This window comes from Dermacentor andersoni, chromosome 1, assembly GCF_023375885.2.
Source record: "Dermacentor andersoni chromosome 1, qqDerAnde1_hic_scaffold, whole genome shotgun sequence".
Taxonomy (NCBI): domain Eukaryota; kingdom Metazoa; phylum Arthropoda; class Arachnida; order Ixodida; family Ixodidae; genus Dermacentor; species Dermacentor andersoni.
In genome coordinates, this window is record NC_092814.1 from 70613051 (window position 1) to 70639553 (window position 26503).

The 26503-nt window shown below is 48.5% G+C and overlaps 1 protein-coding gene and 2 pseudogenes across 4 annotated transcripts in view; 2 read left to right on the top strand and 1 right to left on the bottom strand.

Moving 5' to 3' along the window:
* LOC126543093 (LIM domain-binding protein 2-like) overlaps window positions 1–26503 on the top strand; it is a 331870-nt gene that overhangs the window by 84891 nt on the left and 220476 nt on the right. The window lies entirely within an intron of this gene.
* On the top strand, window positions 79–6242 carry LOC126543224 (uncharacterized; annotated as a pseudogene).
* On the bottom strand, window positions 19151–20932 carry LOC126543225 (ras-like GTP-binding protein Rho1; annotated as a pseudogene).

Consider the following 26503-nt stretch of genomic DNA (forward strand, 5'->3'; position numbering starts at 1 on the left):
ACCCTTCAGCTATGCAAAGCGCTTATGTGCAAGGCGGCTTAATTTTTAATAACTGAGATTCCTTACAAGGACAGAAAGATGGGGGACTATGGAAGGGGTGGGGGGAGGTGCGGGATGATTCACAACTGCTCTTGAAAGCGCATCTACACGAGGACAAAGAAGTTGGGCATTGACAGGACACGCTCCGTTCTCACAACATATTTCTTAATTGATGACCAAACGCTTAAGTACAACAGAAACTGGCAAAAGCAATATTATCAATACCGAATGACAATGATCAAAGTGGTAACATGCGCAAAAAAAAAAAGCGACAACAGCATGATGGCATACCTCTAAAAAAGTCTCCCTATCAATCTAAATCAACATGTGCTGAAACTATTTGAGATATCGCGTTTCTTTTGTTGAGAGCTATTGGTCCTAATAAATAATAATCTGTTTGATCAAAAATACACGGGGTTCAATATGTTTCCTGCCGGCACGGTGTCGACTATGTTATTTCACTTTCTTGTGGGAAATGTTATGTAGGTGCGTCGTTGTTTGAACACGCGTGTGCATGGGACATCATGGTTTCCTCACATCCTTAATGCTGCGTTCTTATTGGGCCACGCATTGTCGGGCCGCGGGTGCACTCCCTATCTTTCGCAGACTTGCGACTAACATTAACCATCATATTAATATAATCACATGAACAAGTGACATGACAGATGCACCAGCTGGCCATCAATAACTGTTTCGACAAAAGAAATGCAACATCTCAAAAATTGCTATGTGGATTAATTCAGTATGATATACCAACTTCGGCGTGATATGTGCCCGTGTCCCTTTCTTTCTTTCCTTTCTTTTCTTTTTTTTTTTTGCCGTGGCGGGGGGGGGGGGGGGGGGGGATGGTACGGGGGCACGAATTTTCTCTTTGATGATTGTCACTTGCTTTTGGTAATACTATTGCGTTTCCAGTTCCTGTTGTATTTGCGCTTCATTATGAATAAGAAAAATCTGTTGTCAGAACAGCTCACGCGGTTGATTGGTTGGTTTGCCTATATTAACAGCGCGTGTCCTGTCAGTCCAAAACTTCCTTGTCCTCGTGTTGTCACACTACCAAAAGCAGCTGTGAATCTGCTCCAACTCCCCAATTTTCTGTCTTGCTAAAGAGTCTCAGTTGGTAAAAATGAATGCGGAGCACGCACAACGCCGTTTTTCATATATTGATGAAGGGTTCCTTTGCGACGGTATAAACTCAATTTTTTGACGCAATGTGAACCGTAAGCTTGCGAGTTCTCTTTGCAAGAAGGTTGCAAGAAGAAGCAGAAGAAGAAGAAAACCGTTCAAGGAAGCTCGGCTCCCGCGGAAGAAGTGCCACAGAGGGCGGCGACCAGGAAACTGCTGGTGATCGACGGAGACCGCGTGGGTTGGAAGACGTGTCTTCTGATCGTCTTCAGCAAGGATCCGTTTCCAGAGACCGCAGTCGCCGCCTGCTACATTGCCGCCACCGAAGTCGACGGCAGCTAGGTGGAGCTGGCACGGTGGGACATGGCGGGGCCGGAAGACTTCGACCGTTTGCGGCCGTTGTCGTACCAGGACACGGACGCATTCGTGATGTGCTTCAGTATCGATTCGCCCGACTCCCTGAAGAACAACCGGGAGTCGGGGAGGCCCGACATGCGCCACTTCTGCCCCTGCGTGCCAGTCATCCTTGCGTGGAACAAAAAGGGCCTACGCAAGCACCCCCGCGCGCTACCGGAGCCGGCCAAGACGAAGCCGAAGCCCATGCCGCCTGGGGAAGAATGCACCGTAGCGGAGGCGACCAATGCCTACATGGCGGCACCTGGAGTGTTCCTCCAAGGCAAAGGACGATGTTCGCGAGGTGTTCGAGGCTGCAACGATGGCCGCCTTGCAGGTTGAGAGGGCGAAGAATACGAAGTGCATTCTGCGCTCTAGAATAAACCTCTTCCCGTCCCCGGTGAGAAACCAGATGGGGGCTGGAGGAATTTCTCGCGCAACACTGTCTTCGTCTCTATGTTGTGCGCGCCGCCTCCAACTCTCCGTTCACTACTTCGCACCTTCACCAAATTTAAGAAGGTTTATTCGCAATGGAAATAGCTTCTGACGAGCGCTGTAACGTAAGCGAACAAGACAAGCTTTGACGTAAGCACGGCCCGGGTCATCTGCTTCATTACACCATCATTTTTCCGGAGAGGTATTGGCATGAGCGACGAGTGTGATGAGCCCAGCTTGGAAAGGAGCTTGCGAAACTCGTGTGATAGTGTAATCTCTTAGATATGCCATCCGGCGCCAGCTATAGCAGATGGCTGGCTGACGTGATGATGCATGTGAACGGCAGTATTTTGTGCTCTGTCGCACTACCTGACACGAAATACAGAAAGTTGATTTTTTATACCTATGCCACAAAAGCGCAATTTGGTATGCCTCTTAGATGCTACGGATGCATCATTGCTAATAGCCGTGAGCGCGTGCTCGAATGATAAATGCGCTCAAACGAACCGTTATGGATACACATAGGATAATATGGAGCTAAGGTAAACATTTCAAAAAAGTGCGATAAAGTTCGAATACACGTAACGCATTTTCATCTCAATAGAATAGCCCTAGTTAGTTGTTTTATCATTTGACGAATGACGACCAACTGCGAAATGATTAGTAGGCGGAAAATTCCGATAGGACAGTGGGGAAGCGTCGGTGCACTGCCTATCCGTTCATCTCCTTTACACCTAGATGCGGACTTGACATATTTATTGAGAGACTATAAAGGTCACAGACTGCGAATATAGCCTGCGAATGGGCATGTAGTCTCGTGTTATTTTTAATATATCGCGGGCTTTCATTTTTTAGCACGAAAGAAATAAGCACACAATTAGCAACTTGCTAAAAATATCCAACTTTCTTAGTTTCTTTTTTTTTTATTGTTGACATGATAGAATGGAATGTTGGTGCACGAATGCAGCGCCGGCTACTCCATTGTCTCATGAAAGAGTTATTGTTTTACACATATGGTGCTATACCCTCTGATATCCTTGTACGTGTAACATACGTGTGCACAAAACATATTGCACATGTATTACATACACACAACACATACAGAGTGTTTCAGTGAACGTTTTCAAAAACATTTTGTAGGTTGCCTGTGGCAGATAGCACAATTCTATAGTTCGTGAGTTGGTCTACTCAAAGAGGCGGGCATAACTTGCACAAGAAGGTGAAATGCATAATCAACTGATTAACCAAAATTCGCTAACTTTCTAACTAATTACTTTATGTTCCATAATGCAATTAACAAATTTCAGCCGTGGAGTTCGCAAGGCGGATCCACTTCGAACGATTTCTCGGAATGTCACCAGTTTTGATATATTAATTCCCGAACCTTGCGGAGAAACGCATTGGCGTTCCAGTTGCTTTTGTCCGTTAATGCATAAAACAACGTTTTGTTAAGGAAGGAACCTGAACGCGAATGCATTTCTCCGCAAAGTTCGAGAATTAATATCTCAGAAAGAATTCTCCGGATGGACACCAGTTTCAAGTGGATCCGCCTTGCGAACTCCGCGGCTACAATTTGAAAATTGCACTATGGGCCATAAGGTAATTAGTTAAAAACCTTAGTGGTAAATTTTTGGTTATTTTATGCATTTCATTCATCTTTTTTTTTTGCAAGTTAAGTCCGCCGCTTCAAGTTGCCGAACCAGCTTATGTACCAGAGTGGTGCAATCTGCCACAGGCAACCTTAAGAAATTTTTGAAAGTGTCTGCTGGAACACCCCGTATATACCATGCTGTATATGGATAACATACATATATACTGCATATGCACAAAACGTGCGTGATTCTGCATAACAGTATAATCAACACGACATAAGAAGGTCTCAATGGCATAGCACATAGCATACAAAGTCGTATGGCGAATTTCGTTTCTTTAGAAAGGAACTGTGTCGTGTATGTAAATCCACACAGTTGTGCCACTGCCCTGAAAATTTTTTTGTCAAAGCATTGAAACAGCACTTGTGCAATGCATGTGTTCGCCATGGTCCCACTAATATCTTTAGACAGAATAGTCTCCGATGTAGTGCAGTTAATGAGTTAAGTCTATGTTCCTTGCAATTTTCTACAACTTCTTACTTGGCACCGTAACAGTCGGAACTGCAATCCATTAGTTAGATAATTAACTGTAGTCATATAATTGACTGTCATCAACAACAACAAAATACTGGTGGTTGCTCAGCTCGACCGTGAGCAACATGTACTTGGTTATGTTCACGGAGAATGATCCATCTTTTTGAAAAGCAAGGTCCGGGATGGTTGGTGCTCTGTATCGGCCTCCGTATGCAGATTTGTACAGGGGTGCGTACGGGCCGGTGTACTCGGTTCTGCGCGCGCCGACTGCCTGCAGCACGAGCGTCCATGTGCTGCGCAGTGAAATATAGCTGAACATTCCTATTGCGAAGTAGGCGCGGGGGTCAGCATGGCATCCGAAATAGGGTGACGCGCGCAGCGAACGCTGTCCGATCTTGGAGGCAGTGCTTGAAGGCAGTGCCTCCAAGGCACTCGCCCTTTCCAAGGGCGAGTGCCGCCACTGGAAAGACTGGCGCTGCAGCCGGCGTGACGTGCCATGTGGGATCACGTGGGTACTGCTGCCGCAGTGCGCACGTGAACAAGCGTATGCAGGGGACATCATGGTTTCCTCACATCCTTAATGCTGCGTTCTTATTCGACCACGCATTGTCGTGCACGCGGGTGCACTCTCTATCTTTCGCCAGACTTGTGGCTAACATTAACAATCGCATTAATATAATCACATGAACAAATTAGATGCAGATGCACCTGGTGGCCATCAATAGCTATTTCGAAACAAGGAATGCAATACCTTAAAAGTTGCTATGTGGATTAATTCAGTATGATATACCAACTTTGGCCTGATGTGTGCGCGTGTCACATTTTCTCTTTCTCTTTTTTTTCTTTTCTTTCTTTCTTTCTTTTTTGCCGGGGAAGGGGGGGGGGGGGGGGAGTGCGAGGCACGAATTTTCGCTTTGATGATTGTCACTTGCTTTTAGTAATACTATTGTTTTTGCCAGTTAGGGGGGGGGGGGGGCTGTTGTATTTGCGCTTCGTTATCAATAAGAAAAATCAGTTGTCAGAACAGCTCACGCTGTTGATTGGTTGGTTTGCCTATATTAATAGCGTGTGTCCTGTCAGTCCAAAACTTCCTTGTCCTTGTGTTGTCATACTACCAAAAACAGCTGTGAATCCGCTCCAACTCCCCCAGTTTTCTGTCTTGCTAAAGAGTCTCAGTTGGTAAAAATGAATCCGGAGCCCGCACAACGCCGTTTTTGATATATTGATGAAGCGTTCCTTTGGGATGGTATAAACTCAATTTTTTGATGTAGTGTGAACCGTAAGCTTGCGAGTTCTCTTTGCAAGAAGGTTGCAAGAAGAAGCAGAAGAAGAAGAAAACCGTTCAAGGAAGCTCGGCTCCCACGGAAGAAGTGCCACAGAGAGCGGTGACCAGGAAACTGCTGGTGATCGACGGAGACCGCGTGGGTTGGAAGACGTGTCTTCTGATCGTCTTCAGCAAGGATCCGTTTCCAGAGACCGCAGTCGCCGCCTACTACATTGCCGCCACCGAAGTCGACGGCAGCTAGGTGGAGCTGGCACGGTGGGACATGGCGGGGCCGGAAGACTTCGACCGTTTGCGGCCGTTGTCGTACCAGGACACGGACGCAATCGTGATGTGCTTCAGTATCGATTCGCCCGACTCCCTGAAGAACAACCGGGAGTCGGGGAGGCCCGACATGCGCCACTTCTGCCCCTGCGTGCCAGTCATCCTTGCGTGGAACAAAAAGGGCCTACGCAACCACCCCCGCGCGCTACCGGAGCCGGCCAAGACGAAGCCGAAGCCCATGCCGCCTGGGGAAGAATGCACCGTAGCGGAGGCGACCAATGCCTACATGGCGGCACCTGGAGTGTTCCTCCAAGGCAAAGGACGATGTTCGCGAGGTGTTCGAGGCTGCAACGATGGCCGCCTTGCAGGTTGAGAGGGCGAAGAATACGAAGTGCATCCTGCGCTCAAGAATAAACCTCTTCCCGTCCCCGGTGAGAAACCAGATGGGGGCTGGAGGAATTTCTCGCGCAACACTGCCTTCGTCTCTATGTTGTGCGCGCCGCCACCAACTCTCCGTTCACTACCCCGCACCTTCACCAAATGTAAGCAGGTTTATTGGCAATGGAAATAGCTTCTGAGGAGCACTGTAACGTAAGCGAGCAAGACAAGCTTTGGCGTAAGCACGGCGCGGGTCGCCTGCTTCGTTACACCTGCATCATTTTTCCGGAGAGGTATTGGCATGAGCAACGAATGTGATGAGCCCAGCTTGGAAAGCAGCTTGCGAAACTCGTGCGACAGTGTAATCTCTTAGATATACCATGCGGCGCCAGCTGTAGCAGATGGCTGCCTGGGGTGATGGTGCATGTGAACGGTGCGTAGGGTTGCATGTGGCAGATAGCACAATTCTAGTTCGTGAGCTGGCCTACGCAAAGAGGCGGACATAACTTGCAAAAAAGATTGAAATGCATAATCAACTAATTAACAAAATTCACTAAGTTCTTGACTAATTACTTTAGGGTCCATATTGCGATTACCAAATTTTCGCCGTGGTGTTCGCAAGTCGGATCCACTTGGAATGAATTCTCAGGATGACACCAGTTTCGCTGTATTAATTCCCGAACTTTGCGGAGAAATACATTGGCGATCCAGTTGGTTTTGTGCGTCAGTGCATAAAACAACGTTTTGTTAAGGAAGTAACTGGAACGCGAATGCATTTCTCCGCAAAGTTCGGGAATTAATACCTCGGAATGAATTCTCAGGATGACACCAGTTTCAAGTGGATCCGCCTTGCAAACGGGAAAGACTGGCGCTGGAAAGATTCCACCACTGGAAACACTGGCGCTGCAGTCGGTGTGACGTGTCACGTGGTATATGACGTGGGCACTGCTGCCGCGTTGGCCAGGTTGGTTATATATATATATATATATATATATATATATATATATATATATATAAGAAATTTTCGCGACGCCAGGGAAATCGGCCTTGTTGTGGCTCGCAGCTCACGTGTAATTGATAATGAGACATCAAAAAGAATTCAGAAAAAGAAAACATTCAATCGTTGCGAAGGGCTATCGCATGTAACCGCGGGCGACGAAGTATCTTGGTGCATAACGAAAGTATACCGGAAGCGTTCGTGCAACAATTATTGTTTTTGTTCTGAAATGCTCATATGATGTGATCTAAAGCCTACGGCACGGTGAAAATACGCTCGTTACGTATAGGCAAGTTGCGTACCCCCGCGTTCGTGACAACAAGAAAGGAAAAGAAAAACTGCGCGCAAGACGGGGCAAAGAGCGGACAAAATACCGCCTCGTACTGTCTGCTATTTATTTTCCGGCTTTTCCCGTTGTTTTTCGGGCACGAAGCCCGCGTAGCGACAGCTTAAATTTAAGCGCGTTTACAATTTACCCTGCTCTATTTCTTCATTTTCTTAGTTATCGAAATTTTTATTATTTTTTTATCGCCTGAAAGGCGCAATTCGCTCTGTTCAGATGAGTTATCTGAACATGCGGATATTACTTGCACGGCTGATCGCAATCTCCAGATATATCTGTAATTGACGATCCTCTAATGCACTTTTTAATGGTTCACTTTGTATTTCACGTTCAAATTGTGAACTTGAGCAGTTGTGAAGTCATGCCTGTATAGCGGAAATCGCAGGACTATATAACCAATTTTGACATCTGCGTCTCCAAAGTGTGGTACGAATTAAATTGGCGCTAGTATTAACAGCTTAAAAAGTGCCCCCCTCTGATAGTTCGGAACAATAGTAACTGCAACGCCAATGCATAATTTAGCACAATTTAGGCGCGCATATCTCGAAAGTGTTGCCAGTCTCGGGACTCTGCAGCTTCACTACGTCTTGGTTTCAACTTCGCAGTGCCTACAAGTGAATAATTAAAAATAATTAGTTGTACGTTTTTAATTATATACGTAACCATTTCAGTTTGTCATGAAAGTAATGTCCACCTATTCATATAATCGATATCCACCTGAACAGGTCGAATTGCGTTATCTTTTACCGGACATCTTAAAAAAATCTCTTCGAATGAAAGAAATTTGGCGCCCGCTTAAACTTCGCTTTTAAGAGTGGAACGCCATTGCACTCGGAGATCCCTGACTGCTTGTCACGCTTCCCGGCAACCACAGATTTCTTGCTGATGCGCTGAGGCGAGCGCGATGGTGTTGTTGCAGGGAACTGAGCGGGCCGCGCCGCTCTATGGATGGCATAGAAACGCTGGAAAAGGGATTCGCGTTCGACTTTCCGCGTATCAGAAATATGTTTTCTGGTACGTTCAAATTAAACTCCGGCGTTATCGTATCTGTAGGTTGTGTTTAGCATGCGCTTTACGATTTTTCTCACGCATCTTACTTTGAGGAATTCAATTAGTTCAGCAAGGCCTCTGCGCCACGCCTTCGTGGTTGTGGTCCGGAATCATCTTTCGCGCAATGACGTGCGACGCCGACAACGTATTCTTTGCGACACGCGGCCCTTAACGCTATATCGGGTTGACAAAATAGACTAAACGCATCGCTGTTTCGCTCACAGCGAAGTGGAAGTATCTCGCGTTAAAATACACCGCGCACTCAGAATTCGCAAGATCGCTGTGTTCAGACGACATCGGTTGCTGTATTACAGACGGCACACCTTACGACACGAACATATTTGGTTGCTTCTGTCACACACGCAGTGGACTTCGTTAAGGCGGCCGCATACAGTAGCCGCACGCCGCATTTTGTGGCGATGCGATGCGCGTAAAGTGTTTGCCCAGGACTAGTCATTTGGCAGTTACCAACTTCCCTTGGTTTTGAAGGAACTTGGCTGAAATGTTCAAGAGGTCGCTCGCGCGATGCTTCATTTGGGTGCCGGCAGTTGAAGTTTATGAGGAGCGCGTCGCCGCCCCCATCGAAATGCGGCCCCCGTGGGCGGGATTCGATCCCGCGACCTCGTGCTTAGCAGCCCAACACCATAGCCACTAAGCAACCACGGCAGGTAACGCGTCGCCACGTTATCCCTCATACCACGTCAGCGTCGCGCTGCTTGTAGATTGCGTCACCGTTTGTCCTCGCGCCCATAGATTCGAATGAAATTTGTTGCATTTAAGGGAGGAAATTAAAATTCGAGTGACTCTAGGAAACAGAATTTTGATTTATTGCCCTGAATTTTTACAAGGATTTTCCGAGTAACTCAGCTCCAAAAACAGATACCGCAATTATCTAAACTCATATGTTGGATCTTACCCGACAAATTTGGTATATGAATTTACAGCCTAAGTGAAATTGTTGCGATGTTTACGAGGGTTTCGCAAAAGTACTACTTACAAAGAAGCGGGATATTTCACAGTGGTGTATAATACTGTACAATAATTTTCTCCGCTTTAGATGCATTATTAGGCGCAGGTAATGGAATTGGGTTATCCTTTCCTTTTTATTGTTGCATTAGAGTTGTAATTTTGATACTTCAGGTATTTTCAATTTTGCAATATTCGACAATTTTCGTACAAACAATTGACGGCCTAAACCAACAATTCACTTCCTGCAGTTAGTATATTTAAGTTTTCCTTTTAAATGCAACAAGCTTTGCCAACATCGGTGCAGTAATTAGCGAGAAAAGTGATTTTTACTTTCCCATGTATTTAGATATGAGCCCCCGAGCAATAGCTTCGTCCTAATTGAATAACGCCTTATATTGGATTCCTTAATTTACTTGATTTTTATATGCGTTAGCCATTCGGTATGTGGCGCTGGTTGTGCACCCATTCTTGAGTAATTCTGGAGAATGGCTTTACAGCGCCGTGACAGAAGTGGTATGGAAGCCTTAAATAGATTTACATCTATGTGCCAATGTGATTCTAGATATATAGAGCGTAACATTTGCGTTACGTAAACTTAACAGTTGCATGAGATTACGCGTTGCATAGGGTGAAAGCAAACACAATTGTACCTATCCCCGTTAGTTGTAGAGTGTTTATGCAGTCATTGCACTAAAGCTTCGTTTCACATATTACTTCTAAAGATAGTGAATCTTGCACATTTTTTGTGACGGTATTTGGGACTTTTGAAAACACAGTAGGAAAACGAAGTGCTGCTAGGTGGTGCTATAACGGGAACATCATCGCATTTTGCCACAGAATTGGAAGGCATACTTATCGAAGCAAGTGCTTAAGCATATTATGTCTCCTAAATGAGAATAAGTAAATCACTGCTCGTATTTATTTCCGAAGTTGTGGCGCGTACCTTAAGTAAACGATTATCAAGTTAATTAGTGAAAACATTGATGTAAGCAACATCTCGGGGCGATTTGCCGCGCAATGTTATGATTGGGGGCTCAATCCCATCGCTCGTGATCCGTTGTCAAGATTGGAGTGGGGCATGAATTAGAAGGTAGCTGGCCCATGCCGTCGTCCAACTTATCCACGCTGAGGACGTTGATGAAGGGAAGGGCTGCTTCTCATCGAGAACGAGGAATAAGGGTTTATTTACAGTATTGATATCAGTCTAACATGACTGTTTGAGAAAGTACATCAGTCTAACATGACTGCTTGAGAGAGAGTGACCTGAGCAGCCGCACAACGGCGGTTTTTAAACACTCGGTCCTCTCCCGATACAAGGTGACGCGAACGTTCGTTCAGTCATTTTAAACAGGCCGCCTCTCTCCGGGACGGGTTACACACACACACGCACACACGCATACACACCGGTGCGATGGTCCGGAGCCGATGTCAGAGGGGCTTCGTAGAACTCGGAGCCGTTCCGGGTAGCGCGTTGTCTTGCGTCTTGGTCGGTGCGTCGGAAGGAGCCTGCGTCGGCGTGCCCTCGTCAACTCCCCCACCGGTAGGAGATCAGGTCGGCGTTGTGCTGTTACGCACAAAGCCTGCTTCGTCGAACTCCTTCAGTCACAACGGCGATGAGGCTAGAGCGTAACGGTGACGGTTTCAGCACAAAGCCTGCTTCGTCGAATGCATCCTAGCTGAAGCGACGGAGAGTGGGGGATGCGCGTATTGTTCATGACACAAAGTCGACTTAGTCACGCCGTGGCTAGAGGTTGGCGGTGACGCTCCCGGAATGTTGCCTCCACAGTCGCAATTGGGTGGCAAAACTTGCACTGCAGCTGGCCGTTCGTAACAGCAAGTAATGTGCGCATCTTAAACGGCTGCTGGCTTAGTTTCAGTGCCATTTTGTGAGAGCTAACTTTGGAGCTACACTGCACAAAGCGTCGCTTCATTACTTGGTTGTCCTGCTTTTGTGCGCGAGTCCTTGTGGAGTATCTTCAATGGCAGTCGAAATACCATCGGTACAGTGGTAGTGTCACTTCAGAGTGCATGTTACGAGAAATGTTATATTACAGCCTGCTTCCGCCATCATGTACAAGTGATGGAAAATGAAATTATTATTATTATGATTATTTTATTTAATCTGATGGTGCTGGTTGTTAAGGTGTCCTGTTATAGCTCACGAAGTTAATTAGAACCGTTTCCGGATCTATGGAACAGAGCCTCCTACTAGTGGAGCGAATTTCGTAGCTGAGATCTCACAGATTTTACACATCAACCAACCCCCTCCCCTGTTGCTCTCTCCCTCGCTCAGTGTTTCCTTTCTTAATTTTTTTTGTCTTCTTGCTTCTTCACTCTATCAAGACCTTTGCGCAATTCTTGCATATCCACAGTTGTAGTACTTGGCGCTGGCTCAACGTATTGAGGAAAGCCCCCGCTATCCATCACTACCGAGGAAGCCATTAGACGCGAGCTCATTTTTCCGCAGGCGTTTATTCTCGAGAAGAAAAAAAAAAAACCAGTTACCTTGCATATTTATTGATGTCAGCATCCGTCTAGCTAATGTGGTTACCCCGTGTATTGATACTTCATTCGTGTCGCCTGCTAAATGCTACTTTGCGCCTGCACTTATTGAAGTGTGTAACGCTCACCCCAATACCTCTGCGGGCGTACGCTGTACTTGGATGGAACGCGAGATCTAAAGGACCTGCCGTGCTGGCTATGGCGGTGCGCTGCTATAGGCACGAGGTCGCGGGTTCAATTTCCGGCCGCGGCAGCAGTATTTCGATGTGGGCAAATGCAGAAACGATGGTGCACGCTAAAGTCGAAATTAATCCGAAGTCCCGCACTTAGAGGCCGCTTCACACCGGCCACTTGAGGAGGTCGCGCGACCAGTCGCGAATGGTTGCTCTTCTCGGAAGGCGGCTGTTTTGGGTAACTCACTCCCTGCTCGATTTTTTTCAGTCAGGCGACCGCAGTCGCGAAGCTTCTGAACCATGCAGTCAAGTGCGCCGAAAGAGGACGTTTTGTTTACGCTGACGCTTATGCAGTCGTGAATCGCATCAATCGCGAGACATTTCTAGACGAACCGGTCGCACTTGCCCGTGTGAACATCGGTCGCATTGAGTCGCTTTTTTTTTGCTCGCCAGTCGGTCGCGCGACCTGCCCAAGTCGCCGATGTGAATGAGTCCTAAGCGTGCCTCGTAATCGTATCGCCGTTCTGGCGAGTAAAACCACACATTTTTTTTTTTTTAATATGTAAAGGCTGTTCGCATGAAACTGCGACTGAAAGGACTTTCGATGACGACTTAAGGGTTCCTCTGACACGACGCTGCTCACGCACATGCTTTGATAATAAATCGCTGCTTCGGGAGCGCGTTGACGATCTAGCGCTAGGAAGGCGCACATATACGTGCTTTGGTGAAGCCTGTGTTCGTGGCAGCGCGGTGTATAGCATTGGCATCCACTCGGCGAGTGACGGTTGCTCCCTTCGAGATTTCTGTGCACGCATTTGAGTCTTTTGAGCCTTTTCTGCGTAATGGTAACCTCTTGCACATAAAAGGCTTCAGACAAGATGCTCGCGACACTCAGTGTAACTCCTGACGATAAGCAGTCGAATAGGCTACGGACACTGCATGAGTACGTCTTGATTGCAGAAATGCCAGCTGGGTGCACACCAAGGAAGCACAAATGACATATAAGAGGCTTCAGACAAAAGATTACAAGTGCCAATGAAAATAATAAGTGTAACTTCCTTTTGAAGCACACTCGCGCAGCACCCGCTGCAAAACGTCTGTTCTGTGACGATAAGTATACCGGGCTTTCACTGGGCTCTCGAAGACAGCTGACCGGCTACCGGATGGAGTGGACACCGCCTCAGAAACATGGTCAAAACAGGACACAGCAATATCATAGCAGCCGTTCCTTTACAGTCACTCCCTAAGGTGCTCTCGCAACCTCTGGTGAAAAGAAATAAAGAGAGATTGTCGCACGGCGAGTGTTTTCCTTTTGTGCCGCCACAGCGACGACACTTAGAGCTTTCAATTCGCTCTCGTCAGAGCCGTGGCCGATGGCCTCTGAAGAGTGTGCTACACGCCTTCTTGCAATTTCTGTAGCGTTAGCTGTGCGCGACAAATGCTGTTTGCACAACGCATTTTACCCGTTGGTAAACTTACTCCATTGGTAAAACGTACGCCGTGCGCAAGTGACGCAGTGTGGTCGTACAGTAAGTATAGACGAACGTAAGTATAGAAGAACTGCTACAGATAATTCCACGCGTTTCTGGGACGACTGTCTCAGATTATTAAATATAAGGCATTCAAGACGAATTGGTTAGTGGGTAATAGTATGTTGAGCTTGTAATTTGGGGGGAGGGGGGGTACTGCGCTATAAACACATGGACAACAGAAGTAGTAGCGGACAGGACGCAGCTTAGTCAGCAGAAGTTATCATTTTTTGTGAAATCTTATCAATGCAGCACCTGTGAATTTATCACGTATGAAACTTATATGAATTATGGCAGGCTTAAAGCGGTTGCATTACGTTGCTGTTGGAAAATGTAACGCAAGTCGTCGTGGAATTTAGTCAGATTCCTTCACGTGTTATTAGTTCTTCATCGTTTTAGTGTACTTGGTACAATTCCCCCCCCCCCCCCTTTTTTTTTTAACGTGAAACGTATTTCATTTAGGTCAGCATAGGGCAGCATAGCTTGCTAAAACCGCATGTCGCGTTACATGTTTTTAACGAAAGCACGTAACACTAATATCGCTTATATCTTTGCAGCCGTACTACCCACGCGCTTTATTTTGGTATGGTTGTGTAGAGGAGAGAAGCCATTACTCGATCATGCATGTGTCGATCGCGTGCACGAATGGCGTCGTTTTTCGGACCACGCATGACACAAGTGGAGCTCAATTTGGCCTCTCGCTGGGCGTTCAGAGAGGCAAATATATCTCGGCAGCACGTTTGTCGATCCGAGCGGGAGTAGAGCACACTCTGTCGTATAAGCGGTAGACTGCGTCAAACTCAAACATGTGCTTATCAGCAGTCGTAAGGCTTTACAAGTGTGCAGTTTGTTGCAGAATTTTTACTGTTGCTTGCCAATGGCGCATCCGCTCTCGACACGTATAGGTCCAGAAAGGGCGTGAAGAGAATATAAGGGCAGAGAGGTGCCAATCCGCGCCCACCACCTTTGGTCACGGCGGCCCTACTACGAATAAGGAGCGAGCACGATTACAAGATCCGACCATAGGACCCACACTAGCTGTATAATTAGTTAAGCGTGCAAGCTTTTTTGAATGCTGAACAAATGTCGCGCGTATATTCGTTAACGTCATTTCTGTACCCTATACTGCCCATGCACACTCCTAAAAGAAAGAAAAAAAGTCGTCATATTCACTAACTAAACACTAACGCGTTACTTGTCCCAAGAAAGCACTAAATTAGTACTACCGAAATACTACTTAGGTAGTGCAGTTACTAACGTAACTGAATGTATTCCTGGCGAATGTGGTATACGCGACACGCACTGGAAGAGCAACTTCAAGAAGATTTATAGCCCTAGTTTGAGGGAGCACATGTTGCACCGGTGAGCACCTATGTATGTGGCTAAACAATCAAGGCTCTGTGCACAAATTTCTCAAGCCTATACTTTCTGCATATGCGTATGCTACGGCGTCGCACATAACTGTTAGTCCAACATAATGAACAACACTACAGCTTATCTCAATTTTTTATAAGACTGTCACAATCACAGCTTAATAGGCCACGCACAGACGAGGTAGCAGTGGCTTAGTACTTAGTACAAACTACTGAGAAGCCGTTCTGGCTAGTAAAGGGAGCACTTACTAGCTTTACTAACCGCTGGCTAGAACAGAACTAGTAAGAAGGTAGTAAAGTACATAGTCATCTAGTCAACGGGTACATTTACTAGCTATTTACTAACATTATGTTTAAGAGTGCACCCTCAGCAGCACATACAAAACGTTTCACGTACCCCACTGCAGCTTCGTGCCCCACACAGCCTATACTCGATATTTGTTCTTTAATGTATTCCTGTTTCTTCCTTTGTGAAGAAAATTTCGGACGGCTTTCTTGCTTTTTTTTTTTTTTGACACAGTGGGCCAATGAAGCACAAATTTAGCTTTACGAAGAGGTGCTCGTTGACTCACTGCTGAAAAATGTGTAATTTCTTTAGCGTAACCTATGCTGTACGTGATGTCAGTACTAATACTGAAAAACAATATTAAAAAAAGAGCCACAACCCGCGTTAATACGTTGCGGTGAGAGACGCGCCCTGGTTTAGCCTAATGTAATAAGGAAGTTTAACGTATGCGACTCCAAATGATTCATTTACTTCGATGAGCACCGCCGGGCTTTTGGGTGAGTGGGGAAAAAGTGTTTTCTTTCGAAGTGTGACGTGTACGTATACTTAGCCGTTTAATAAATGAGGGAAGAATTCCCACGTGTCCCGCAGGTGCCATTGCATGAGATTTTTAGACGTCATTTTTAGCCCCGGAGAGCCTCGATAAATATTCATTGGCGAAGTTTCTTAAAGGTCGCAGTGTCTGCGCCGGACATTCTCGAAGTCGCGCAGAGCAAGAGCTGCAGTCTCAAGTGGCGAGCGGGGCGTGTGACCCATTCTCCTGCGGGCGCCCGCGTCGAGCTGTCTGGAGGACGCTCCACTCTGCAGCCGCGATTGTTAGTTCGCTTTGCGAGTGGACGGCGTCGAGGTAGGAGAGGCGTCTCGGGGATTGCGGCCGCGGTTTCTTTCCAACCCTCGAGCCGGCGTGCGCGCTACGCGCCGGCGGCGGCGCCGCCGCTCGCGGCCGAGACGCAAATGAGGCACGCCGCGTGTCTTGGCGGGAGCTGGTGAGAAGCGCGCTATTCATGAGGCGCTGCCGCCGAGGTCGACTTCCGACAGCGTGCGAACGAGGCTGTCAGTAATGGAGGCCGGCAATAACACGCGGGGCTGCGCAAATACGCGGCGGCCAGTCGTGTGCCCGCGCGGACGTGACCCCGATGGTGTGTCCCCCCACCCCCCTCCCCCCGTGGAAGGGGAGCCGCTGGAGCGGAAGCGCGAGGGCGGGCCCCGCCAGCGCCAAGTGCACATTAGCGGGCCGCCGCCGCCGCCGCCCCGCACCCGGCCATTACCTGCACCTGCCTCGGCGCGCGATCGATGGTCGCCCCAGGACGCCCCTCCGAGGCCCGCTGCGGGCCGCCGCCACCGGGTTGCCGGCCCACGGTTCTCTTGTCCTCGGCGGCGGCGGCGTTCGCCCGCACGCGATTGATCGCGCGGTTGCCTCGCCCGCGGCCGCGTGCCTCGCGACGGCTTCGGACGCGCTCGGCCGCCTCTCCGCGGTCGCGTTTTCCAGGCCGCCCGGTGGTCCCGCTTTCTTTCGGGGGTCGGTGCCTTCCACTCGGACGGCGCTGACGCGTTCCCTTGCCGGAGATGGCACGAAGGCACGCGCGTCCGGCAGTCGTCTCTCGTCTGCTGTCGGCGCAGTTCTGCGTCCGAGCTCTCTCGGCCCGAACACTGCGGACAGACGTCGAAATCAAGCCCTCTGGCAACTTGCTGGAGTGTCTGTGCGTGCGTGCCACGTTTTCTATCACATTTATTTACGTTGAACGTTACAAAATGATGTTGATAACACCTGTAATTTGAATTAAATAATTGAGTTTTACGTGCCAAAACCACTTTGTGATTATGAGGAGTGGAGGACTCCGGAAATTTCGACCACCTGGGGTTCTTTAACGTGTGCCTAAATCTAACTACACGAGTGCTTTCGCATTTCGCCCCCATCGAAATGCGGCCGCCGTGGCCGGGATTCGATCCCGCGACCTCGTGCTCAGCAGCCCAACACCATAGCCACTGAGCAACCACGGCGGGTTATAACACCTGTAAGGAAACGTATCCGGCAAGGCGATTGCGTTTCGTAGACCGCTGAAAGTGAACTGCAGCCACGTTTGTTCAACTTATAGGTTTCAGTCTTTTCTTTCGTTCTTTTTATTTATTTATTTATTTTTCTTTCTTCCTTTTTTTTTCTTCGCTCTTATAATTTGTTGTAACGTTACGCCGGTGACTTACCTGTCTGTCTGGGATTTTAAGGCAGTGATCTCATTGAAATCATAAATGGCATTGTTGCGCACGCTGCAGCCAGCATTATGAAGAGAGATTTTCCCCTTGCACCTCACATGTTATTTTCAAATGCCAGTAAGACAGGACAGATACACTATCTTACCCTGCTGTAAAAACACAAAAAAAAATAACATTTCTCGTGAGATTAAACAGCCCTGAAGAACACAGGAATATTACAAAATATGTCACTTGGTACCGAAAACGAAGGTGCCTATGGTAATACAATTTTTATAATGTCCGGTAATGTGACAATGTCAGGGTGGATACTTATCTGAAATGTACTACTACTACTACTACTACTACTACTACTACTACTACTACTACTACTAACCAAATAATAACATTAATAAGCGTCAGCGATCAGTGATATCAGTGCTTAAGCACTCGATTTCCTATGGTTCTACACGAACGCGGACAGTGAAGCAACGCTTTTTCACCAGTTCTCGATATACCTTTATTGATGCTCCACGTTGGCTATTTTACACTGTTCAGCTGGCTTGCATTTTTCTGCTAACGAAATTTATATTCTATAGTCGCTCTTGTTACTTATTACATGCTTGTAATGCTACCATTACAGAACTAGATGCTTGCGAAACGATTGCAAAATCTTGAAGACTGTTTGGAGCTGCAGGCCGTCGGAGCCGATATACGTCGCTTTATTAATATTATAATTGTTTCATTTTTTTTTTACAAGTTCGTTCAAGAAACTCGATTTGGTTCCGGTGACTGCGATTTTCAATTTTGAGCCGCTACATAGCGCATTCGTTGTGAATGTAAACGTGAGCTTCACTTTCGCTCCAATGCAGTGCACAGTGTCACGCTTCTTCGGCGGCAATTTTATTTTTTTCCCGTTCCACGCATTCCCGGGAAAATATGCTCGATTCTACTCTTTTGTCCATTTCAACCTTTTTTCTTGATCCCCTGTGATTCTGTTCCATACTGCGAATGTCTATCAAAAAAAACTTCCTAAGGACCTAGACGTCTCCCTTGTTATTGACGCGAGCGTTCCGTTTCGTCTGTCTTTTTCCTGAAATGCATGGCTGCCATTCACCTGAAGGTAGCGCGAACATACAAAGGAAAAGCACACAGTTGCTCAAAAAGGAAGCTGCAGTTGAAAAATTATTCTTCGAATTGGAATCAAACCCAAGGCTGCCGCCTCGTTGTCGCAGTCGCTCTATGGCAGAGCTGACCATGATTTCAGCGCTTCTTTATTTTTACAAGCCCGCCTGGGCTTTTTTTCCTGCCTTTCGCGAGACTCAACGCTGGTCGCCGACGCACTGATTTTGGTGCGCAGGCGACCAGCGCTGAAACCGGCGTAGCTTACTTTACCTCCTGTCACTAGTTAATCTGACAGGGTGATGTTTAGTAGGTTGGTCCTTCTTTCTTTCGTTGTTCCGCCAGCGCTTCATGGCTTTACAACTAGATACAAGCTAACCGTCCCTGCCCACTTGGAATATTGTAGTGTAGTGCAAACAAAACCAGGGGCGGCTTGCACGAGCATTTAATAACGAAAATAATAACGAATTTAAGAACAGGTTCTTGTGCGAACTGTGTGTTGTCTATGGAACAGTTAAGAACGCGTTCTTAAATTCGTTATTATTTTCGTTATTAAATGTTCGTGCAAGCCGCTCCAAGACACGAGAAGAGCGCATGAATACGCAGACTTTTTTCCGAACACATTTCATTATTCATTTCATTTCTTGCACCTTATGGGCCCCAGGGCATTAACACGTAGGAGATGGGCGCGCGCATCAAAGCGACGAAGACACTGCAGCGCTCGAGCCCCGATCCCTGCAGCACGAGCCCCTGCAGCACGAAGACACTCGAGCCCCGATCTGGCTACTCGCCGGGGAACGGCAAGAGGTTTCTTCTTGAGAGCAGAATGCGGTTCTTGTTCGGCGCCTCGAGCTGTAGGGCGGCCATCGCGGCAGTCTCGAACAATTCGTGCAGGTTGTCGTTGGCCTTGGCAGAGCACTCCAGGTTTAGCCATACAGGCATTGGCCTCCTCCGTCATGGTGCGCCCTTCCTCAGCCTGCTTCGTCTTCGCCAGGTGCAGTTGTATGTTCGGGTTGTTGCGTAGGTCCATTTTGTTCCCCGCAAGGATGACGGGCACGTTGGGGGAGAAGTGGCGCACCTCCGGCTTCCCCGACTCCGCGTTGTTCTCCAAGGAGTCGGGCGAGTCGATACTGAAGCACACGAGGATGACGTCCGTGACCAAGGGTACAGCAGTTGCCGTAACCAGTCGTGATCCTCCTGCTCCGCAGTGTTCTACAATGCCAGCTCCACCAGTTTGTCGTCGACCTCGATGGCGGTGACGTAGTTTTCCAAGACCGTAGGTGCATAGGCTCCTGGAAACGTGTCCTTGCTGGAGACGATCAGAAGACACGTCTTCCTCGAGCTTTGTTGTTGTTCTTCTTCTACTTCTTCTTACAACCTTCTTCCAAAGGAGATTCGAAAGTCTATGGTTCACACATAACAATTGAGTTCAACGCCCCAAGGCAACTTGTCTGTTAACAATGCTGCAGATTCATTTTAACCAACTGGAATTATTTAAAATGTGACAACGATTGCCGAGTTGGAGTGGATTGACAGTGAATGTAAATGTAGATCCTTGGGATCTACTGGCACATGTCCACTCGGGGGGGGGGGGGGGGGGGGGGGTTGGCCAAGAATCCGGTAGGTAGACTGTAAAATAAGTCAAAATTATATAATAGGTAAGCTATAATCGGAAGATAGAGATTGTAGAGCCTACATGAATGTGTGAAACTGAAAATTATACAATGACCATAAATACCAGTGGCACGATAGCACGAAGACAAAGAAGTTGCGGACTTACAGCACATGCGCCGTTTTCGCAATTGATATTGTTTATATATTTATAGTGAACGAATAAATACAACGGTACTGGCAAAATCAATATTATCGGTACTAAGTGACAGTGATGAAAGCATCAATTAACCTGTGCCAAAATCAAAGCGTCAACGCCATAGTGCGCTAGAAGAGTACACCAAGATGCCCCCCCCCCCCGATACCAACAAGCCCGCATTGCAGCAGCAGTTAACGCGTAGGGTGATGCATTAGCAACACATTTTTAGTTTCACGCATTCCCAGGAAAATACTCAATTCTACTCTTCTATCCAAATAAACGTTTTTTTCTTGATCCCTCCGATTCAGTTCCACAGTGAGAAAGTTATCACAGAATGGGTGCTAAGGACTTGGAAACTGCCCTTATTGTCATTCATGCGAGTGTTATGTCTATTTGTAATATGGCCGGCTGCCATCCACCTGAAGGTAGTCCGAACCTAGCAAGGAGAAACACAAGGGTTCTTTAGAAAGGAAGCTACAGTTGAAAATTTTATGTTAGAATGAGTACCAAACTTGAGACTGCAGCCTTCCCGGGGCAGTCGCCGTTCATAGAATACTAGTGTAGCACAAGCAAGACGAGAAAACCAGGAGAGCACACTGACTCTCTTTCAAACGTAGTTCGTTTATTTATTTATTTCACTTTTTGCATTTTAAAGGCCCCAGTGCACGTAGCAGATGGGCTCGCACAGCAAAGTGACGAAGACCCTGCATCGAGAGAAACTCCTGCAGCTACTATCTGGCATCAAACAGGGGGACGGGAAGAGGTATCTTCTAGAGAGCCGAATGCGTTACAAATTATTCGGCATCTTGACCTCTAAGGCATCCATCGTGGCAGTCTAGGAACACATCCCGCACACCGTCCTTAGTTTTGGCGGAGCACTCCAGGTGTAGCCATATAGTCATTGGCGCATCCGCCATGGTGCGCCCTTCCCCAGGCCCCACGGGCTTCTTCATCTTGGCCAGCTCCAGTGGCGTGTCCGGGTCGTTGCGTAGGTCCATTTTGTTCCCCGCAAGGATGATAGGCACGCTTGGGCAGAAGTGGCGCACCTCCGGCGTCCCCCACTCCGGGTTGTTCTCCAGGGAGTCGGGCGAGTCGATAATGAAGCACATGATGGTGACGTCCTTGTCTGGGTAAGACAGCGGCCGCAACTGGTCGTGGTCCTCCTGCCACCTCTGATTCGTCTTGGTGTTTCCTTGAGCGTTTACACGTCTTTCGGTTCCCGCAAGAACGATAGACACGCTGGGGCAGAAGTCGAGAACCTCCGGCCTCCCCGACTCCGGGTTGTTCTCCAGGGAGTCGGGCGAGTCGATACTGAAGCACATGATGGTGACGTACTTGTCTGGGTAAGACAGCGGCCGCAACCAGTCGTGGTCTTCCTGCCGCCTCTGACTCGCCTTGGCGTCTCCGATAGCGTGTACGCGTCTTTCGGTCCCCGCAAGAACGATACACACGCTGAGGCAGAAGTGGCGAACCTCCGGCCTCCCCGACTCCGTGTTGTTCTCTAGGGAGTCGGGCGAGTCGATACTGAAGCACATGATGATGACGTCCTTGTCTGGGTAAGACAGCGGCCGCAACCGGTCGTGGTCTTCCTGCCGCCTCTGATTCGCCTTGGTGTTTCCGACAGCGTGTACACGTCTTTCGGTCCCCGCAAGAACGATACACACGCTGAGGCAGAAGTGGCGAACCTCCGGCTTCCCCGATTCCGTGTTGTTCTCCAGGGAGTCGGGCGAGTCGATACTGAAGCACATGATGGTGACATCCTTGTCTGGGTAAGACAGCGGCCGCAACCGGTCGTGGTCTTCCTGCCGCCTCTGACTCGCCTTGGCGTCTCCGATAGCGAGTACGCGTCTTTCGGTCCCCGCAAGAACGATACACACGCTGAGGCAGAAGTGGCGAACCTCCTGCCTCCCCGACTCCGGGTTGTTCTCCAGGGAGTCGGGCGAGTCGATACTGAAGCACATGATGGTGACGTACTTGTCCGGGTAAGACAGCGGCCGCCACCGGTCGTGGTCCTCCTGCCACCTCTGATTCGCCTTGGTGTTTCTGACAGCGTGTACACGTCTTTCGGTCCCCGCAAGAACGATACACACGCTGAGGCAGAAGTGGCGAACCTCCGGCTTCCCCGACTCCGTGTTGTACTCCAGGGAGTCGGGCGAGTCGATACTGAAGCACATGATGGTGACGTCCTTGTCTGGGTAAGACAGCGGCCGCAACCGGTCGTGGTCTTCCTGCCGCCTCTGATTCGCCTTGGTGTTTCCGACAGCGTGTACACGTCTTTCGGTCCCCGCAAGAACGATACACACGCTGAGGCAGAAGTGGCGAACCTCCGGCTTCCCCGACTCCGTGTTGTTCTCCAGGGAGTCGGGCGAGTCGATACTGAAGCACATGATGGTGACGTCCTTGTCTGGGTAAGACAGCGGCCGCAACCGGTCGTGGTCTTCCTGCCGCCTCTGACTCGCCTTGGCGTCTCCGATAGCGAGTACGCGTCTTTCGGTCCCCGCAAGAACGATACACACGCTGAGGCAGAAGTGGCGAACCTCCAGCCTCCCCGACTCCGTGTTGTTCTCCAGGGAGTCGGGTGAGTCGATACTGAAGCACATGATGATGACGTCCTTGTCTGGGTAAGACAGCGGCCGCAACCGGTCGTGGTCTTCCTGCCGCCTCTGACTCGCCTTTGTGTTTCCAACAGCGTGTACGCGTCTTTCGGTCCCCGCAAGAACGATACACACGCTGGGGCAGAAGTGTCCAACTTCCGGCCTCCCCGACTCCGGGTTGTTCTTCAGGGAGTCGGGCGAGTCGATACTGAAGCACATGATGATGACGTCCTTGTCTGGGTAAGACAGCTGCCGCAACTGGTCGTGGTCTTCCTGCCGCCTCTGACTCGCCTTGGCGTCTCCGACAGCGTGTGCGGGTCTTTTGGTCTCCGCAAGAACGATATACACACTGGTGCAGAAGTGGCCTACCTCCGGCCATCCCTACTCCGGGTTGTTCTCTAGGTAGTCGGGCGAGTCGATACTGGAGCACACGAGGACGACGTCCGTGTCCGTGGTTACAACTGTCGCCGCAACCGGTCGTGATCCTCATGCTTCGCTGTGTCCTACGATGCGAGCTCCACCAGTTTGCGGTCGACCTTGATAGCGGTGGCGTAGTTTTCGAAGACCGTAGGCACATAGGCCCCTGGAAACGTGTCCTTGCTGGAGACGATCAGAAGGCACGTGTTCCTCGAGCTTTGTTGTTCTTCTTCTACTTCTTCTTACACCTTGTTGCAACCTTGTTCCAAAGGGAGTTGGAAAGCCTATGGTGTACCCTGAACAATTGAGTTTAACGCCCCAAGGCAACTTCTCGTCTATTATCAACGCTGCAGTTACAGCTACAGATTCGTTTTAACCAACTGGCATTATTTAAAATGTCAGAACAGTTGCCGAGTTTGAGCGGATTCATAGCTGACTTCGGTAGCACAATAACACGAAGACAAAGAAGTTGCGGACTGAGAGCACATGCACTTTTCTCGAAACTGATTTTTTTTTTACTTCATAGCCAAACGATTAAGTACAACGGTGAATGGCATAAGCAGCGTTACCAATACCGAGTGACAGTGATCAAAGCGGTAATATGTGCCAATATGTACTGCTTACGTGTGGGAATGCGAAAGCATTGTAGTCGCTTAGGTATTCATCATGATTTCGCTTAGGTATTCATCCGTATGTCGTCGTGCACGTTGTAAACTTGCAAGGCATTCCTTTTGTGTTCTCTTGCTTCGTCTTCTGCGACGTGCTTGCGTGGGTGACCATGTTTCACAGACGCCGCTGAGGTAGACATTGCGGAGTGCATCCCAATAGACACAGGACCGATAAAATACGAAGCGCAAGTGACGCGCCGGAGGCAGCGACGTGACGTGTGCAATGAAGCACGCACTAGTCACACCTCATTTTATGCACTCTTGATTTGGCGTCGAGAGGGCATCGCAGTAGACACAGCACCGATGAAACCCTAAGAGCAAGCGACGCGTGGGAGGCAGTGGCGGAGGTAGTGACGTGACGTGTGCAATGACGCACGCACTGGGCACAACTTTGGTCAACTGTAACCGTGGCGTCGGAGAAGCCTGCTCGTCTCGCACCCCGGAGGCCCGGGTTCGATTCCCACCGATACCGAAGTGTATCAAATTTCTTTTCAATTCCATTAATTGACTTTGCTTCGGAAACCTGCTTGACAAATTTGACGTCAATCCGAGCATTTCTGACGTGTTGTTACTCGTCGCGCGTTCGGCCATTTTTGGTAATGCTTTTTGGTCACGCCGCCGACGACAACGCCAGATTTTCTTGTAATGTGGCATATGATCTTTTCGCAATAAAAGTGCCAACGCCATAATGGCATATCAAGCACAAGTGGGGCGTAGCTGCCGAATTAACGAATGAAATAAAGCTTGCCTTCGGCTGGCGGCATGAGCGTTGTGCAAGTGCACCGGCGTTTCCGCTGAGCGGCTGTGTGCCAGTTATTAGGAGACACCAATCTCAGCAGAGCGCATCCTAAATGCTCAGAACACCCTTATATAATATTTGCGTGTGAAGGACGGGTTCTCTCGTTTCGTCAGGGTCAACACGCTGAACCTTGCTCCAAGTTTCCTGCAGGATGTGTTTTCGGCGTCGAAGACGGTGACACGAATAAGCTAAATCACAGCGCGAGCGTTGGCGGTGGCGTCCTTGGGTAAGGAAGGTGCTCGTTTTTCCAGCATCTATTATAATCGTGGGTGTGCCAGTCGTGTGTCGTGAAGTACCGTACGCCGCATCACGCGTTTTCGTGGGTGACTCTGAGTAATTTGTGGATCAGAACGAAACTAGACGATGACAAACAAGCAACGAGACGTCTGCGACTAGCACGAGGTTCTGTCCGCATGGACAGAATGTTGTGTTTAGAAATGCCGTAGTATGGAATTGTTTTGTTTGTTGACTGGATTGCTTTGAGTGTCTCATGTTCATGCTACTGCGTACGCGCCAGTCGCTCACTGTGTTTCCTTTCTTCTACGGGCGTTGTTTTACAGTTAGTGTGCTGGCTGGTCTGCTCATAACAGTTGGTATGTATTCCCGCTTACGTAAACGCACACGCAACTCCATAAATGCTGGAAACGATGGCTTGACAAGGATGCTGCACAGTAAAACCTCGTGAATGCGCACCCGCTTAATAATTCCGCTTTAAGTATAGTCGCGAGGAATCTCCCGCCCTGTCGCCATTGACCCAAATGTATTGTCTGATCGCTTAAGCCGTATAGTCGCTTAACGCATGCCAAACGGTTAGTGCGTAGTATTTGCTTCATTTTTCGACGCGTAGAAAAGCGGAATCGACGAAATGCCGTGCGTGCAGGCCATAGATATGCGGCGCACAGACCTTTCCCGGACTGCAGTCGCTACCGATAGTGACTTCAAAACATGGTAGCCATGACGTGTTTCCTGCTCCCATAGCTTTTAGTGCTTCCATGTCGCCGTCATGCATGACGATGTGGATGATGGCCAACATTTGACTTGGATGAATTGGTTAATCTTGAGTAAAAACTTGAAGCAGTGTGAAGAAGACGAGGACATGAATAGAAAACAAACACAACAGGACGGGCGCTGTACTGACAGCTGGAAGATTTATTGGAAGAACAACCACCTTTATTACGTCTCAAAAAAAAAAAAAAAAACACCAACAGTAATCAAAAACGTTAGAAGGCGTGCCTACTGCCTACAAGTAGAAGTGCTTATCTAGAAAATGAATCTCAAGTTTTGTTAGGCTGAGTGACGCTGCGCTGACTCATTTGTCTCCTGGTTTGATAATGCAGCATGTGCCTACCATTCCACTTTCTTTTTTGTTCTTTGCGTGCTGAAGCACTAAGGATTCCCCATTTGCGGGAAAAGGCGGAAGCGACTGCGGATCCTCCGGCGCTCGGCGCTCGATCGGGAACAAAAAGCCCTGGCGTGGTCGGCGGGATTTCATGTGACTCGCCTTTTGCGAAGGTTCACCGTTCGGTGCGAACGGCCACCTTGGAATGCGGGCATTGTCGCAATGTGAGGAAGTGCTCTTTTTTTTTTTAATCGTTTTTTTCCCTCTTATTTTCTTCTTGTTTTTTTTTTATAAAACGAATCT